Source organism: Staurois parvus, unplaced genomic scaffold (assembly GCF_062004578.1).
Source record: "Staurois parvus isolate SC_StPar_1 unplaced genomic scaffold, SC_StPar_1.0 ptg000173l, whole genome shotgun sequence".
Classification (NCBI taxonomy): domain Eukaryota; kingdom Metazoa; phylum Chordata; class Amphibia; order Anura; family Ranidae; genus Staurois; species Staurois parvus.
The window spans coordinates 2,755,493-2,769,806 of record NW_028317969.1 but is presented as its reverse complement, the minus strand read 5'-3'; the positions used below and the strand labels follow the sequence as shown (position 1 = coordinate 2,769,806).

The 14,314-nt window shown below is 42.2% G+C and overlaps 1 protein-coding gene across 2 annotated transcripts in view; it reads right to left on the bottom strand.

Annotated features, from left to right (window-relative positions):
- DLG2 (discs large MAGUK scaffold protein 2) overlaps positions 1–14,314 on the bottom strand; it is a 2,035,798-nt gene that overhangs the window by 2,018,342 nt on the left and 3,142 nt on the right. The window lies entirely within an intron of this gene.

Genomic DNA, 14,314 nt, shown 5'->3' with positions numbered 1-14,314 from the left:
AGTGATATGACATGTATACAGTAATGTATATCCCCCCTCCCTTGTACTCCATTATAGTGATATGACGTGTATACAGTATGTATATCCCCCTCCCCTGTACTCCATTATAGTGATATGACGTGTACACAGTAATGTATATCCCCCTCCCCTGTACTCCATTATAGTGATATGACGTGTACACAGTAATGTATATCCCCCCTCCCCTGTACTCCATTATAGTGATATGACATGTATACAGTAATGTATATCCCCCCTCCCCTGTACTCCATTATAGTGATATGACGTGTATACAGTATGTATATCCCCCCTCCCCTGTACTCCATTATAGTGATATGACGTGTATACAGTAATGTATATCCCCCTCCCCTGTACTCCATTATAGTGATATGACGTGTACACAGTAATGTATATCCCAGCTCCCCTGTACTCCATTATAGTGATATGACGTGTACACAGTAATGTATATCCCATCTCCCCTGTACTCCATTATAGTGATATGACGTGTACACAGTAATGTATATCCCAGCTCCCCTGTACCCCATTATAGTGATATGACGTGTATACAGTACTGTATATCCCCCCTCCCCTGTACTCCATTATAGTGATATGACGTGTATACAGTAATGTATATCCCCCTCCCCTGTACTCCATTATAGTGATATGACGTGTATACAGTAATGTATATCCCAGCTCCCCTGTACTCCATTATAGTGATATGACGTGTATACAGTACTGTATATCCCCCTCCCCTGTACTCCATTATAGTGATATGACGTGTACACAGTAATGTATATCCCCCCTCCCCTGTACTCCATTATAGTGATATGACGTGTACACAGTAATGTATATCCCAGCTCCCCTGTACTCCATTATAGTGATATGACATGTATACAGTAATGTATATCCCTCCTCCCCTGTACTGCATTATAGTGATATGACGTGTATACAGTAATGTATATCCCCCTCCCCTGTACTCCATTATAGTGATATGACGTATACAGTAATGTATATCCCAGCTCCCCTGTACTCCATTATAGTGATATGACGTGTACACAGTAATGTATATCCCATCTCCCCTGTACTCCATTATAGTGATATGACGTGTACACAGTAATGTATATCCCAGCTCCCCTGTACTCCATTATAGTGATATGACGTGTATACAGTACTGTATATCCCCCCTCCCCTGTACTCCATTATAGTGATATGACGTATACAGTATGTATATCCCCCTCCCCTGTACTCCATTATAGTGATATGACGTGTACACAGTAATGTATATCCCCCTCCCCTGTACTCCATTATAGTGATATGACATGTATACAGTAATGTATATCCCAGCTCCCCTGTACTCCATTATAGTGATAGGACATGTTGTACACAGTACTTACTGTCCCCTGATTCCCCCGCGTCGGGGGAGAGGGTGTCTTCTCTCAGAGGAGGAGAGCGGATCTCTCCTGCACCTGTCCCCTCCGCGGCGGTGCCGCAGAAGCCAGAAACTGGAAGTTGTAAACCTGAACTTGGTTTCACAATGAGGCTTGGAGCGCAGGTGCAGTCGCTCCATGCTTCATCTGTGCTCACCGCTCGTAGCTGCTCACCACAGAGGAATTTCTCCTCGTATTTGGCGAGCGGGCGAGCAGCTTTTTCAAGCCCTGATATAGAGGTCTGTAATATGTAATGCACAGTACAGGGGTCAGGAATAGGTAATGCAGAGTTCAGAGGTTAGAAGTAGGTAACACAGAAAGTTGAGGTCAGTAGTAGGTAACGCACAGTAGAGGTCAGGAATAGGTAATGCAGTAGTCAGAAGCAGGTAACAAAGTGCAGAGGACAGTAGTATGTAATGTACAGTACAGAGGTTAAGAGCAGGTAGTACAGAGTGCAGGTGTCAGGAGTAGGTAACATAGAATATAGAGGTCTGTAATTTGTAATCCACAGTACAGGGGTCAAGAATAGGTAATGCAGAGTTCAGAAGTAGGTAACACAAAGTGTAGAGGTCAGTAGTATGTAATGTACAGTACAGAGGTTAGGAGCAGGTAGTACAGAGTGCAGGTGTCAGGAGTAGGTAACATAGAATATAGAGGTCTGTAATATGTAATGCACAGTACAGGGGTCAGGAGTAGGTAATGCAGAGTTCAGAGGTCAGAAGTAGGTAACACAGAAAGTAGAGGTCAGTAGTATGTAACACACAGTACAGAGGTCAGAAATAGGTAACACAGAGTGCAGAGGTCAGTAGTATGTAATGTACGGTGCAGAGGTTAGGAGCAGGTAGTGCAAAGTGCAGGTATCAGGAGTAGGTAACACAGAGTACAGATGTCAGTTGTATGTAATGCACAGTACAAGGGTCAGGAGTAGCTAATACAGGTACAGCAGTCAGTCATATGTAATGCACAGTACAGTGGTCAGGAGTAGGTGAATTGCATTTGACTAGGCTGCCTAACACAACAGAACATACCAAAAAAGGTGCATGAACCATTTCTGTCAGCAAACTGAACTGCAACATACGTTAAAGTGGATCTTCACCAATGACAGGAACCTGTTCCTTTTTGGCTCCTCCCTCTGCCTATTACAGAAGTGGAAAATGTTTTAATATTAATATTGGTTATGTAAAGTGCAGTCTTTGTACTGCAAGGCGGCCCTTCTAGCATTCCCGCCTAGGGGAATATTACATAAGTACCCCTGCTGCCTCCTGGGATTGCCACATCACACATTCCCAGGGGACAGTTTTACTGAGGGCACATGTGTAGACAGGGCACAATGCTCCCCAGGTATCCAGGACCTGGCACAGCCCTATGGCTCGTTGGCACACATACTGGCATCTCATGCAAGCTCACAGATCTCTGCCATTTCCCAGGTCCCAGAGAACCCGTCACCTCACTCTGTCCCCTCCTGAATGTCCTTGTTGGTCCAGTAAAGAAATCTACATCCTCGCTGTCCGATTTAGAGGAAATCTGCACCAGGAGAAACAAGAAGGCTACCATCGCTTTCCTTCTCAAAATGCTAGTTGCCAATCTACCTTTGTCTTTTTAACCCCTTCTAATCTGCAACAAGCAAGCGAATTGCAGGGAGATCAGAAATCCTTAAAAAGTGCTTCTCTTGTATACTTGTTCCAGGCAAGTGAATCACCGGATAAACATGGCAGCCAGAGAACTGGCATTTTCAGACATTAACAATGTAAGCCTACCTAGTAGAGGTGGTACAGTTAAGGTCCATTTAATCTTGGAGGACTCTAAAGGCTCCTTCACACCATGTCCCTTCAGCTGCATTAATCAGCATTGATCAACACCAGGACATAGAAAACAATTGTTCTCTATGTGCCCTGCTCACACCAAAGAGGTGGGGTATGCTGCATAAAAATGCGACATGTCTGTATTTTAATGCACTGCAATCGACAAAAAAGTGTTGTCGCAACATGCTGTTGTGCAAACAGTTGAATAAAGTGTCATTTTAACAAGATATACCACTTCCCGCCCAGCCTCAGTGGTCCTATAGGTGGATCTATAGGACTGGGGGAGAGGACGGAGTTTCTGATCACGTAACCACTGTGACTGGCTGGTCAGATAATCGGGAGCGAAGAGACTGGGAGCTGTCTATGACAGCTCGGTTACAATACGTGAGTGTAAGCAGGGCCGTGGCTAAGGGGATACCACCAGTCCTTCTGTACGGGGCCCAGGCAGCTGGGTGAATTGGATGTGGGTGCGTAGAGTGATCAGCACGGCGGGGGGCAATTACTGGAACCGATCCCCTGTATGGCGGCTCTCTCTGCAGCAGCTGAAAGTCAGCGGGAGGGAGAGAAGAAGCCAACTTTCAGCTGCTGCAGAGAGGGCCATACAGGGAAACAGTTACAGTAATTGCCCCACCCCTGTGCACCCATTGCCCTCCCTGTATACCATACAATTCCCCCTGCTGCCCCCACCCCTGTAATGTTGCTGGCTTCCCTCCTCTCATTCCCATCGGCTGCATACAATAGGATCCTTCAGGATGGAGAGTGGGGGGGTCTGGTAAATATGTCACATTTAGCAGACCCTTCCTTTCCTGAATGAACACAATGAGTGATTGGTATCAATCACTGTGTTCATTCATAATAAAAGCATAGTAAACTGTGTTTTTGTGGGAATGGGGGGGGGGCTTGTCAAGTTGACTGTGTGGGGACCTGTGGTTTGGGGGGCCCTGTCAGGTTGGCTGTATGGGGCCCTGTGGTTTCTAACAGCAGCCCTGAGCGTGAGTGTGCTTTCAGCAGAGAAACCTTGGATGTTCATGGACTCACATGTGGCAAGTGGGTGCTAATGGAGAATGGTTATCTGAATCTGAACAGTATTTTCTTTAAAGCTCAACTCTGGGCAAAAAAAAAAAGTTTTCTCATTCAGTGGGGCGATTCCCGTTTGCTTGTTTTTGTCTAGGGAACTGGAGAGAGGAGATATACCTACCTCATCCTCTGACCCTCTTAGCACAGGACCGCTTCCGCACCCCCAGGTTCAAGCATTCTTGATGTGTGGACTGTTTCTAACAACATCAAGCCCAAAGCAGGCCCCACAGACTAGGAACAGTCCACTGCTGGACTGTGGGGGAGCGCTGTTATCCGGTAGAACGAGGGATCGGGTGAATATAAGCTTTCTGCTCACCCATAGACAAAATGAGTAGGTGACCAGTGCAGTGTAAAGGCACAGGAAAACATTTTTTTTTTTTGCCCAGAGATGGGCTTACAAAATTTTATGTGTTTCAAAAGATTTTTTTGTAAGCAGTTGACATAAATAGACATTTTATGATTCTATGACTTGTGTATATGGCACCTTAAAAATCCATATTCCATTTTTTTATGTAAGTGTAAGGGTGGTATGCATCTTTGTGGAACGAACCTTAAGGCTCGGTTCACATGGCTGTGACCCCAACGTTGTGCAACTTTCTGTGCGACTTTGCATTGCGACTTGCTTGCAACTTTCATGCAATTTTTATGTTTTGCAATTTTGGCTTTAAAAAAAAAACCTCTGAAGTTGCAGCCAGAGTTGCAAAGATAGGACAAAGATATGACTACCTTGTGACTTTTGTGATTTTAACATTCTATGGCACTCACGTTGCGCCAAAGACGCAGAAAACTAGCGCAAGAACAATTTTTTTTTCTCTGGATCAACTATGGCTATAGGATTATAACTTTTTTTTTTTTTAATGGTTGAACTGGATGGACTTTGGTCTTTTTTCAGTCAGACTGACTATGTAACTGTGAAATATGTTCTGTGTTGCAGGTCGCAGCAAGTTGCACTAGAAGTCGCAGCAGTGTGAACCAGAGCTAAAAAAAAAAAACTATGCTATATAAGATGAGCTATAGAACATACATTGTCAAGTATAAATAAGACCCAATGCAAGGACCTCGATTTGTGTCTTCTTTCCACCTAAGGCCAGGTTCACACCTATGCAGGTTGCATCGGTGCCGTTTCTGCATTGTGTTTTGGGTTTTTGCCATGCTTTTGATACGTTTTGCATTTTATAAATTTTTCTTGTTGCTAGGCAGATTTAAAATGCATCAAAAATGCAATACATGCTTCTCTGCAGCATTTCCATTGAAGTCTATGGAACCAAAAATGCAACTTTTTGTGTTCAAAAACAGATCCTGACCCTTTACGCACCAGGTGAAAATGCACAGGTGTGAACATGTCCCATAGGAAATCATGTTAAATGGACTGTACTGAGTTTCTGCAAAATGCAAACAGAAACCGCTTATGTAAAAAAATAATAATATTGTAACATAATAACAATAATAATGTAACAAAAGAAAAATAGCTCTGTGACTAGGACTTATAATTTCAATATTTTACATGCAGACTTGCATATTCTTCCTCCACCATCTTCACCACCATCCAGCCATAACTGAAATTTCGTTCTGAGGTAGAGTCGATGCTACAGGCTGGCTTCATACCTATGTGTTGCGGTAATGGGTGGTAAACAGGCATTTCACAGTATGTCACTACAATGGCCAACACATTGTATGGCGTGGTGCTATTCATTCACAAAGACACCCCTACACTCAGTACTGTACATGCCGACACACCAGCAATATAGTGTACAACTATACACCTAATACACAATACATTGGGGTATATTTATAGAAATATGCAGAGCTATTCTTCCTTCACTCGTCCTACATTCATTCTGTGCAAATGCTGGCAACATCCACTGTTTTTAGGCTTCTTTCTCTCCATGCCAGATGTTCTTCATCCCTAAAAAGGGCGAGAATCAAGAAAATGCCACAATATGGCAGCTAGATGGCGCTGATGAGGAAATAAATACTTCACTATGATTGTCAGCTCCATCTAGTGGTGATAACGTGGTATTTTCCTGATTTATGCTTTTGAATATAGAACATCCGACTTGACGATAAATTAGCCTGGCAAGATTCAGGCTCTGCAGCATTTGCATAGAAAGAATATACATGCAGTTTTGCAGGATGAACAGCTCATAAATGGCCTCCTTAGGTCTGGTTTTTTGAGTTTTATTAGTGCTTTTTGCAGCAATGTACTACAGTCCATTTAACATGGTTTCTTATGGGACATGGTCACATCTGTGTGTTTTTCAGAAAGAGTCAGGGACATCTTTTAACCACTTAGACCTAGTCCCATATCAGAAATAGTTACATAGTTAGTCTGGCTGAAAAAAGACAAAAGCCCACCCAGTTCAACCATTACAAAAAAAGGTTATAATCCAATACCCACAGTTGATCCAGAGGAAGGCAAAAAAAACCCCAGCAAAGCATGATCCAATTTGCTCCTGCTGGGAAAAAAATTCCTTCCTGAAATAATGCTACAGGGCAGCTTTCCTGGGCAAAATCACGTAAATATACGTGATCTTGCATTTCCGGGTAAGGGGGGCGCACCGCCCTACCTGCAATGCTATTGGCTCCTAAAGATGTCAATCACCGGGTCCCGGATGGCGATTTTCAGCCAGGACTCGGTGATCATCGGCAAAGCTGAGAGGGGAGAAATCTGTATGTAAACAACACAGATCTCTCTCCTGTCAGCATGGACATGCTGCTTTGTATCTCTCTGCACAGCAGGTCTGCTTGGTAAAACACAACACAGTACACAATAAAATCACTCCCTAACACACAGTTAACCCTTTGATCACCCCAGTTGTTAACCCTTTCCTGCCCAGTGTCATTAGTACAGTGTCAGTGCTTTTTATTAACACTGATCACTGTATTGGTGTCACTGGGGATGTCAGTGACAGTCAGTCCTCCCCCAGTGTCAGATTGCCTGCCGCAGCCCAGCTGATCGCCATTACTAGTCTAAAAATAAATAAATTCCAATATATATACACCACCATTTGTAGACGCTATAACTTTCACATAAATCAATTAATATACACGTATTACATTTTTTTTCAGCAAAGACATGAAGCAGAATCCATTTGGCCTAAATTTAAGATGAAATTTAATTTTTTTTATTGAATATGCTTTATAGCAAAAAGTCAAAAATTGTTTTTTGTTTTTTTTATTTCATTTTTTTTTATTGTCAGTCTCTTTTTTTATAGCGCAAAAAATAAAAACCGCACAGGTGATCAAATACCACCAAAAGAAAGCTCTATTTGTGGGGTAAAAAATTACATAAATGTAATTTATGTACAGAGTTGCATGACCGCGCAAATTGTCAGCTAAATTAACGCAGCCCCGTATCACAACAAATGGCTTGGTCAGGGAAGGGGGGGGTTAATCCTCTGGATGGCAATTGGTTAGATGCAAAACGGTGAGTTCTTGGTTCAATAGACTTTAATGGAGATGCTGCAGAAAACGCATGTAGTCCGTTTTTGACACGTTTTTGATTACTAATCTGCCCGGTAACACGTTGTCAAAAAAAAATAAAAAACAAAAAACCATGTCAAAGAGGCATTTGTACAAACACAAAAAGCACTGCAGAGCTGGATCAAAGGCAAACTGCAGTTGTGAACCTTAGAGTGTGCGATGGTATAAAAAAAGAGATAATTGCAGTTCCAGGTTTTTATCCCGTTGCCTGCACTGCCAGCCCATTGTAAATAAATAGGCTGTCCTATCAGAACACACGTAAACGTATACAGGGTAGCGCTCTGGAATGGACCAGCACTGTGCGAAGGATATGGTAAAGTGCTTTGGAATAAAGGCTGAAGGGGTTAGAACCCCGGTCATGTATTAACAACTGTTTGTCCTGGTGACCTTAGAAAGTCCAATGTACGGAAAGTGATGGGAAAATCCAAAATTGTAAGTTGTCATCAAGACAGGAATAGTTGGGGAAACTTTCCAATGAGAATGCTTGGTCAGGTGACAACTAAGAGGGAACCAACCCCAACCTTGGAGAGATTTCCTCTCACTTCCTGTTGTATCAACCACGGCACCACCTGCCTGGAGTTTGCATGTCTTCCCTGTGCAGGTTTCCTCCAGGTACTCCGGTTTCCTCCCACACTCCAAAGACATGTTGGTAGGTTAATTGGCTCCTGTCTAAATTGTCCCTAGTATGTGTATGTGTGAATGTGAGTTAGGGACCTTAGATTGTACTCCCCTTGAGGGTTAGGGACTGATGTGAATGTACAATACACACTATATTGCCAAAAGTATTGGGCCAGCCCTCCAAATCATGTGATTCAGGTGTTCCAATCACCTCCATGGCCACAGGTGTATAAAATCATCACCTAGGCATACAGACTGCTTCTACAAACATTTGTGAAAGAATGGGTCGTTCTCAGGAGCTCAGTGACTCCAAGCGTGGTCCCGTGATAGGTTGTCACCTGTGCAATAAGTCCATCCGGGACATTTCCTGGCTACTAAATATTCCACGGTCAACTGTTAGTGGTATTATAACAAAGTGGAAGCAACTGGGAACAACAGCAACTCAGCCACCAAGTGGTAGGCCACGTAACATGACAGAGTGGGGTCAGCGCATGCTGAAGCGCACAGTGCGCAGAAGTCGCCAACTGCCTGCAGAGTTAAATGCTAAAAACCTCCAAACTTCATGTGGCCTTCAGATTAGCACAACAACAGTGCGTAGAGAGCTTCATGGAATAGGTTTCCATGGCCGAGCAGCTGCATCCAAGCCTTACATCACCAAGTGCAATGCAAAGCGTCGAATGCCGTGGTGTAAAGCATGCCGCCACTGGACTCTAGAGCAGTGGAGACGTGTTTTCTAGAGTGACCAATCACGCTTCTCTCTCTGGCATGTCTGGGTTTGGCAGTTGCCAGGAGAACGGTACTTGCCTGACTGCATTGTGCCAAGTTTAAAGTTTGGTGGAGGGGGGATTATGGTGTGGTGTTGTTTTTCAGGGGTTGGGCTTGGCCCCCTAGTTCCAGTGAAGGGAACTCTTAAGGTGTCAGAACACATTTTGGACAATTTCATGCTCCCAATTTTGTGGGAAGAGTTTGGGGATGGCCCCTTCCCGTTCCAACATGAGTGCCCACCAGTGCACAAAGCAAGGTCCATAAAGACATGGTGGAGCGAGTTTGGGGTGGAGGAACTTGATTGGCCTGCACAGAGTCCTGACCTCAACCCCATACAACACCTTTGGGATGAATTAGAGCGGAGACTGCGAGCCAGGCCTTCTCCTCCGACATCAGTGCCTGACCTCACAAATGTGCTTCCGGAAGAATGGTCAAACCTTCCCATAGACACCCTCCTAAACCTTGTGGACGGCCTTCCCAGAAGAGTTGAAGCTGTTATAGCTGCAAAGGGCGGGGCCAACTCAATATTGAACCCTACGGACTAAGACTGGGGGGCCATTAAAGGTCATGTGTGTGGAAAGGCAGGCCGGCCAATAATTTTGGCAATATAGTGGATATATGTAAAGCGCTGAGTAAAATGAAGGTGCAATATAAGTACCTGTAATAAGTAAATATTAATTTATTTATTTTTTTTAGCTCCATATACAGTCAGGTCCATAAATATTGGGACATCGACACAATTCTAACATTTGTGGCTCTATACACCACCACAATGGATTTGGAATGAAACAAACAAGATGTGCTTTAACTGCAGACTGTCAGCTTTAATTTGAGGGTATTAACATCCAAATCAGGTGAAAGGTGTAGGAATTACAACAGTTTGCATACGTGCCTCCCACATGTTAAGGGACCAAAAGTAATGGGACAGAATAATAATCATAAATCAAACTTTCACTTTTTAATACTTGGTTGCAAATCCTTTGCAGTCAATTACAGCCTGAAGTGTGGAACGCATAGACATCACCAGACGCTGGGTTTCATCCCTGGTGATGCTCTGCCTGGCCTCTACTGCAACTGTCTTCAGTTCCTGCTTGTTCTTGGGGCATTTTCCCTTCAGTTTTGTCTTCAGCAAGTGAAATGCATGCTCAATCGGATTCAGGTCAGGTGATTGACTTGGCCATTGCATAACATTCCACTTCTTTCCCTTAAAAAACTCTTTGGTTGCTTTTGCAGTATGCTTTGGGTCATTGTCCATCTGCACTGTGAAGCGGCGTCCAATGAGTTGTGACGCATTTGGTTGAATATGAGCAGATAATATTGCCCGAAACACTTCAGAATTCATCCTGCTGCTTTTGTCAGCAGTCATATCATCAATAAATACAAGAGAACCAGTTCCATTGGCAGCCATACATGCCCACGCCATGACACTACCACCACCATGCTTCACTGATGAGGTGGTATGCTTAGGATCATGAGCAGTTCCTTTCCTTCTCCATACTCTTCTCTTCCCATCACTCTGGTACAAGTTGATCTCGGTCTCATCTGTCCATAGGATGTTGTTCCAGAACTGTGAAGGCTTTTTTAGATGTCGTTTGGCAAACTCTAATCTGGCCTTCCTGTTTTTGAGGCTCACCAATGGTTTACATCTTGTGGTGAACCCTCTGTATTCACTCTAGTGAAGTCTTCTCTTGATTGTTGACTTTGACACACATACACCTACCTCCTGGAGAGTGTTCTTGATCTGGCCAACTGTTGTGAAGGGTGTTTTCTTCACCAGGGAAAGAATTCTTCGGTCATCCACCACAATTGTTTTCCGTGGTCTTCCGGGTCTTCTGGTGTTGCTGAGCTCACCGGTGCGTTCCTTCTTTTTAAGAATGTTCCAAACAGTTGTTTTGGCCACGCCTAATGTTTTTGCTATCTCTCTGATGGCTTTGTTTTGTTTTTCAGCCTAATGATGGATTGCTTCACTGATAGTGACAGCTCTTAGGATCTCATCTTGAGACTTGACAGCAACAGATTCCAAATGCAAAGAACACACTTGAAATGAACTCTGGACCTTTTATCTACTCATTGTAATTGGGATAAGGAGGGAATAACACACACCTGGCCATGGAACAGCTGAGAAGCCAATTGTCCCATTACGTTTGTTGTAATTCCTACACCGTTCACCTGATTTGGATGTAAATACCCTCAAATTAAAGCTGACAGTCTGCAGTTAAAGCACATCTTGTTCGTTTCATTTCAAATCCATTGTGGTGGTGTATAGAGCCAAAAATGTTAGAATTGTGTCAATGTCCCAATATTTATGGACCTGACTGTATTTTTAATGAATGCCTTGGTGCATAATACCAATAAATTGGATAAAAAAGGACAATGAATCATGCATGAGTGAAAATGGATATTTACTTATGGCAACACGTTTTGAAATGCATATTAAAATTTACATTATAGCAAACAAAACAGTAAACATGGGATCTTTATCAACACATGAAACAGGGAGCATGAATCATAACCACTTCAATCGTAATTAAACAATATAAAAATGAATATTAATACATTTACAATTAGGTAAACACGCCTAAGTAAAAATAAATGCAAGCATTAATCAATACTTAATCATCATTATTATACTTTCATGATAATGACAATGAAAATATACAGCGCCTTTAAAAAATTGTAAAATACTAATAATCCAAACTGCTTGGATTAAAAATTTGAAAAATATATTAAATATTTCCTTAAAAAATGTTATAACACATATAGAATAAAAAAAATAATAATAACTAAGTGTAAAAAGGAAAAATGTTGAACACAATGTACATTAAACAATACCCTAAAAAAAAAATAACATCTCTAAATTATAAAATATACAACAGAAAAAAAACTGCAAAATAAATAAATCGCAAAAGGGTATAATACAGAAAAATGTTGAAAAATAGTATATTATTACCCTGAAAAAAACATCAAATTATAGAAAAAACATGAAAAAATACTGATAAATAATAAATAACTGCAAAAAAGTATAATGTAAAAATGTTGAAAAACAGTATATTACACACTACCCTTATAAAAATAACAGTAGTTGTAGAATACAGAATATGAAAAAAACCGCTAAAGCATAAGCAAACCCTTAAAAAATATAATTAATTATAGGAGTATTGAAGATTACAAAAGGCGATAAAGAATACGCAAACACTTAAAAAAATAACATTAATTGTACAGTATAGAGCATGAAAAAGCGATAAATAATAAGCAACTGCAAAAAAGTATAAAATGCAAAAATAATGAAAAATAGTATATTACACATTAAACTTAAAACAATAACTATAAAATATAGAATATGAAAAAATAGTGATATATATAATAAATAACTGCAAAAAAAGTATAACATGTAAAAATCTTGAAAAATAGTATATTACAGTATTACTACCCTTATTAAAATAACAACATTATTGTAGAGTACAGAACATGAAAAAAGTGATAAAAAATAAGCAAACCCTTAAAAAATAACAACATTAATTGTAGAGGATAGAACATGAAAAAAGCAATAAATAATAAGCAACTGCAAAAAAGTATAAAACCTAAAAATACTGAAAAATAGTATATTACACATTAAACTTAAAAAGAAAAACAATAATTATAAATCAGAGATTAGAATTAAAGATTACAATATGAAAAAATAGTGATAAATAAATAATTGTAAAAAAAAAAAAAAGTATAAAATGGAAAAATATTGGAAAAATATTAACGTATTTTTCGCTCCAGAAGACGCACTTTTTCCCCCCAAAAAAGGGGGGAAAATGTCAGTGCGTCTTATGGAGCGAATGTAAAGCAGCCGGTCCGGTATTTCTGCCGCCATCATGTCAGAATACTGGGCCGGCCGCTCAGCTGTTTTCTCCTGCAGGACCTTACCTGTTCCTCGCTCCAGCGATGCAGTCTTCCCGCAGCGGCTTCTGTGACAGCAGGGTGCCCATTGCGCATGCGCGAGAAGCGCCGTGCTTTGTGAATGGTCCGCTGTCTTCTGGGACACATGACAGGTCCCAGAAGGCTCCGGGTCATTCACAAAGCGCGGAGCTTCTCGCACATGCGCAGTGGGCACCCGGCTGTCACAGAAGCCGCCGCGGGAAGAAGAGGGAAGAACAACTCCGCGGAAGTGGGAGCGGGTGCCTGTCAAATTCAGGTACCCGTTCCCCCTCCCACCCCAAAGGTCCGCAGTCTCTGGTCATCCCCTGTACTGTGTCCGCAGTCTCTGGTCATCCCCTGTACTGTGTCCGCAGTCTCTGGTCATCCCCTGTACTGTGTCCGCAGTCTCTGGTCATCCCCTGTACTGTGTCCGCAGTCTCTGGTCATCCCCTGTACTGTGTCCGCAGTCTCTGGTCATCCCCTGTACTGTGTCCGCAGTCTCTGGTCATCCCCTGTACTGTGTCCGCAGTCTCTGGTCATCCCCTGTACTGTGTCCGCAGTCTCTGGTCATCCCCTGTACTGTGTCCGCAGTCTCTGGTCATCCCCTGTACTGTGTCCGCAGTCTCTGGTCATCCCCTGTACTGTGTCCGCAGTCTCTGGTCATCCCCTGTACTGTGTCCGCAGTCTCTGGTCATCCCCTGTACTGTGTCCGCAGTCTCTGGTCATCCCCTGTACTGTGTCCGCAGACTCTGGTCATCCCCTGTACTGTGTCCGCAGTCTCTGGTCATCCCCTGTACTGTGTCCGCAGTCTCTGGTCATCCCCTGTACTGTGTCCGCAGTCTCTGGTCATTCCCTGTACTGTGTCCGCAGTCTCTGGTCATTCCCTGTACTGTGTCCGCAGTCTCTGGTCATCCCCTGTACTGTGTCTGCAGTCTCTGGTCATCCCCTGTACTGTGTCTGCAGTCTCTGGTCATCCCCTGTACTGTGTCTGCAATCCATTGGTTCAGAATATTTTTTTTTCTTGTTTTTCTCCTCTAAAACCTAGGTGCGTCTTATGGAGCGAAAAATATGGTATATTAAACAGTAACCTTAAAAAAAAATAACACTAAATTAAAGAATTTGCAAAAATAGCAAAAAATAACTGCAAAAAAAAAGTATAAAATGGCAGAATATTGGAAAAATAGTATGTTACACAGCAACCTTAAAAAAATAACATTAATTATAGAATATGAAAAAATTGCA